At 37.2% G+C, this 5,313-nt stretch overlaps 1 pseudogene; it reads right to left on the bottom strand.

The window, feature by feature from the left end:
• Positions 1-4,528: 4,528 nt before the first annotated feature.
• LOC129535361 (U2 spliceosomal RNA) lies at positions 4,529-4,604 on the bottom strand (annotated as a pseudogene).
• Between the last annotated feature and the right edge of the window lie 709 nt (positions 4,605-5,313).

The raw sequence follows: 5,313 nt of genomic DNA, 5'->3' as shown, positions 1-5,313 counted from the left end.
TGACCTGCATACAGGTTTCTCAAGAGGCAGGTGAGGTGGTGTGGTATTCCCATCTCTTTAAGAATTTTCCAGTTTGTTGTGATCCACACAGTCAAGGGCTTTGGCATAGTTGATAAAGAAGAAATAGATATTTTACTGGAACTCTTTTGCTTTTTCCATGAACCAGCGGATGTTGGCAATTTGATCTCTGGTTCCTCTGCCTTTTCTAAAACCTGCTTGAACATCTGGAAGTTCACGGTTCACATGTTGCTGAAGCCTGGCTTGGAGAATTTTGAGCATGACTTTACTAGCGTGTGAGATGAGTGCAATTGTGTGGTAGTTTGAGCATTCTTTGGCATTGCCTTTCTTTGGGATTGGAATGAAGACTGACCTTTTCCAGTCCTGTGGCCACTGCTGAGTTTTCCAAATTTGCTGGCATATTGAGTGCAGCACTTTCACAGCATCATCTTTCAGGATTTGAAATAGCGCCACTGGAATTCCATCACCTCCACTAGCTTTGTTGGTAGTGATGCTTTCTAAGGCCCACTTGACTTCACATTCCACGATGTCTGGCTCTAGGTGAGTGATAACACCATCGTGAATATCTTGATTGTGAAGATCTTTTTTGTCCAGTTCTTCTGTGTATTCTTGTCACCTCTTCTTAATATCTTCTGCTTCTGTTAGGTTCATACCATTTCTGTCCTTTATCGAGCCCATCTTTGCATGAAATGTTCCCTTGGTATCTCTAATTTTCTTGAAGAGAACTCTAGTCTTCCCCATTCTGTTGTTTTCTTCTATTTCTTTGCATTGATCGCTGAGGAAGGCTTTCTTATCTCTCCTTGCTCTTCTTTGGAACTATGCATTCAGATGCTTATATCTTTCCTTTTCTCCTTTGCTTTTTGCTTCTCTTCTTTTCACAGCTATTTGTAAGGCCTCCCCAGACAGCCATTTTGCTTTTTTGCATTTCTTTTCCATGAGGATGGTCTTGATCCCTGTCTCCTGTACAATGTCACGAACCTCCGTCCAGAGTTCATCAGGCACTCTATCTATCAGATCTAGTCCCTTAAATCTATTTCTCACTTCCACTGTATAATCATAACTGATTTGATTTAGGTCATATCTGAATGGTCTAATTTCCCCTACTTTCTTCAATTTACTCAGCCATAAAAAGGAATGCATTTGAGTCAGTTCTGATGAGGTGGATGAATTTACTGTAAGGCGAGTGCAGAGAAAAAGAGAGTGAGCCAGGCAGTCAGGCAAGAAAAGGAAATTTATTAGAGGAAAAAGAGAGGGTGACTGGCTCTTAAGGAGAACCAGTGTTCTCCCTTTCTGACGGAGTCCTTCTTAGACCCCACCAATGAAAAATTCTCTGAAAGGATGGTCACAGAGCCAGAAGTCTGCAATCTGGTGGTCTTGCAGCTTTGAGATGATAGGTACCAGTGAGATAACAGATGCCATTTGGGCAATTTTGTCAGTCTCTCAGATCACTGTGATTTATTCTTTGTTTGTGAAGTCAACATAACACAATGATGGCTCTATGTGGGCCCTATCACCTGGAACCTATTATACAGAGTGAAGTGAGTCAGAAACAGAAAGATAAATATCATATTCTAATGCATATATGGACTTCCCTGGTGGCTCAGATGGTAAAGTGTCTGTCCACAATGCGGGAGACCCGGGTTCGATCCCTGGGTTGGGAAGATCCCCTGGAGAAGGAAGTGGCATTCCACTCCAGTACTATTGCCTGGAAAATCCCATGGACAGAGGAGCCTGGTAGGCTACAGTCCATGGGGTAGCAAAGAGTTGGACATGACTGAGCGACTTCACTTTCACTTTCTTTTCACTTTCAATGCATATATACGGAATCTAGAAAAATGGTTCTGAAGAATTCATTTACAACAATGGAGTAACAGACATAGAGAATAGACTTATGGACATGGGTAGAGGGGAGGAGAGGGTGAGATGTATGGAAAGAGTAACATGGAAACTTACATTACCATATATAAAATAGATAGCCAATGGGAATTTTCTGTATGGCTCAGGAAACTCCAACAGGGGCTCTGTATCAACCTAGCAGGGTGGGATGGGGAGGGAGATAGGAGGGAGGTCCAAAAGTGAGGAGATATGTGTATACCTATTAGTGATTCATGTTGAGGCTTGACAGAAAACAACAAAATTCTTTAAAGCAATTATCCTTCAATAAAATGATAAATTAAAAAATGAAGGCAATAAAGAGAATCAATGAAATGAAAAGCTGATTCTTGGAGAAGATCAACAAAGCTAACAAATCGTTAGCTCTTCTGACAAGAAAAGAATCAATATCTAAAATAAAAATTAATGTGGGCATTACACTTTACACAAATTAACAAGAATTAGAAAATAATACTATGAATAATTCTATACAAAAATATTAGATAACATAAATGAAATGGAGAGATTCTTCAAAATATACAAACTACCTAAGCTGACTCAAGAATAAGTGGAATATTTTAATAGAACTATCAAAAGTAAAGAGAATCAGTAATCAAAAGCCTCCCAACAAAGAGAAGTTGAAGACTAGTTTTCTTCAATATGAGTTCTAGCAAGTATTTAAAGAATAATGAACATAAATTCTTCTCAAATTCTTCACAAATAGAAAAGGAAGGAACACTTTCTAACTCATTCTAGAGTCCAGCATTACCCTGATACTAAAGCTAGACAAGACACCACAAGAAAAAAACAGATAAATATACCTTATGAACAATGTGGGGAAAAAATTTAAAAGCAATTCCGTTTATAACATTTAAAAAAATTAAATAACTAGGAATATGCTTAACCAGAGAGATGAAAAACTTATATACTGAAAACTATAAAACATTGCTGAAAGAAATTAAAGAACTAAATAAATGGAAAACCATTGTCAATAATACCCACAATGATCCAGAAATTCAACATAATTTCCATCAAAATTCCAACAATTTTTCCTTTATAAATGGAAAAGTAGATCACCAAACTCATATAGAATTCTTAAGGGGATTTAAATAGCCAAAATCATTTTTAAAAATAAGAAAATCGTTGGAGGACTCACACTTCCAGATTTCAAATCTTACTTAAAAGCCTACAGTAATTAGTGTTATACTGGGATAGGATAGACATATAGACCAATGGAATAGAATTGAGAGCCCAGAAATAAACCTGAACATCTATATTCAATTCACTTTTGACAATGGTGCCAAACCAACACAGAAAGAAGAGCCTCCTCAACAAATGATGCTGGGACCACTAGATTTCTACATGTAAAAGAATGAATTTGAATCCCTATCTCGTACCATGAGCAAACATTAACTCAAAATTCATCAATGTCCTAAATACAAGAGTTAAAACCATAACATTCTTAGAAGAAAACATAACTTCATGACCTTGAATTTAGATATGGATTCTTCAGTATGACAACAAATGTATGAGCAACAAAAGACAAATCAGCTAACTTTCACTTAATCAAGTTTCAAAACATTTTTTTTTTGTTAAAGGACATTATTTAGAAAGTGAAAAGACCTACAGAATGAGAGAAAATATTTGAAAATCATGTATCTGATAAGGGTTTAATATCTAGAATATGTAGACAACTCCTACAATTCAGAAAGGGAGGTGGGAGGGGGTTTAAGGATGGGGGAGGACACAGATATACCTATGGCTGATTCATGTTGTTGTATGGCAAAAGCCAGCACAAATTTACTTTAATTGGAAAATAATTACTTTACAATATTATGCTGGCTTTTGCCATACAACAACATGAATTGGCCATAGATATATCTGTAATTAGCCTCTAATTAAAATAAATACATTTTTTAAAAGCCCAACATATAAAGACAACAACCCAAGTGAAAAATGTGAAAAGGACTTGAGTAGTTTCTTCAAAGAAGACACACAAATGGCAATAAACACACACAAAAATGCTAGTAGTTAGGAAAATGCAAATGAAAACCACAATAAGACACCTCTTCATACCTACTATATTTGCTATATTTTTTAAGTGAAAAATATCAAATATTGGCAAGGATATGGAAACTGGAAACCATGTACATTATTGGTGGGAATGTAAAATGATTCAGTCACTGTGAAAAATAATTTGGCAGTTCCACAAAAAGCTAAACATAGAATTACCACATTTTTATTCTATATTCTATTTCTAGATACATATGCAAAAGAATTGATAGTTTCAAACAGTTACTTGCATACAAATGTCTATTGCAGCATTATTCACAATAGTCAAAAGTTGGAAGCAACTCTAGTGTCCATCAACAGACTAATGTATAAAAATGTGGTATAGCCATACAATGAAATATTATTCAGTCATGAAAAGGGAAGAAGTTCTGACACATGCTACAACAAGGATACACCCTGAAAACAATATGCTAACTAAAATAAACCAGACACAAAGAACAAATAGTTTATAAAATATCTAAAAGAGGTAAATTCACAGGAACAGAAAGTAGATTAGTAGTTATCACAGTCTTGGGGGAAAAGAGAATGGGGAATTATTGATTAATGTTTACAGAGTTTCTGTCTGGAGTGATTAAAATCTTTTGGAAATAGATACACTGGTGATACTACACTTGATCTTAGCCAAAAGGCCAAGAAGTGATCAAGAGGAGAAAAGAATACACAGAAAAGCTGTACAAAAATAGATCTTAATGAACTGGATAACAATGATGGTGTGGTCATTCACCCAGAGCCGGACATTCTAGAATGTGAAGTCAAGGAGGCCTTAGGAAACACGGCTGTCAATAAAGCTAGTGGATGCGATGGAATTCCAGTCATGTATGCTTAGTTGATCAGTCGTGTATGACTCTTTGCCATCTTATGGACTGCAGCCCTCCAGGCTCCTCTGTCCATGGGTATTCTCCAGGCAGGAATACTGAAATGGGCTGCCATGTCCTCCTCCAGGGGATCTTCCTAACCCAGGGATTGAACCCAGGTCTCCCACATTGCAGGTGGATTCTTTACCATCTGAGTCACCAGGGAAGCCCAATAATACTGGAGTGAATAGCCTATCCCTTCTCTGGGGGATCTTCCTAACTCAGGAATCGAACTGGGGTCTCCTATATTGCAAGCAGATTCTTTACCCGTTGAGCTACCAAGGAAGCCCAAGGAACTCCAGTACAGATATTCAAAACCCTCAGAGATGATGTTATCAAAGTATTGAACTTAATATGTCAGAAAATCTGGAAAACCCGGCAGTGGCCACAGGACTGGAAAATGTCAATCCCCATCCCAATTCCCAAGAAGGGCAGTACTAAAGAATGTGATAACCATGGGACAATTTCACTTATCTCCCATGCTAGTAAGGTCATG

The sequence above is a fragment of the Moschus berezovskii genome, chromosome X (assembly GCF_049115385.1).
Source record: "Moschus berezovskii isolate FMDL1 chromosome X, NW_MosBer_1.0, whole genome shotgun sequence".
NCBI classification, from domain to species: Eukaryota; Metazoa; Chordata; class Mammalia; order Artiodactyla; family Moschidae; genus Moschus; species Moschus berezovskii.
Note: the sequence above shows the minus strand (reverse complement) of the source record. Positions and strands in the feature narration are given on the sequence as shown.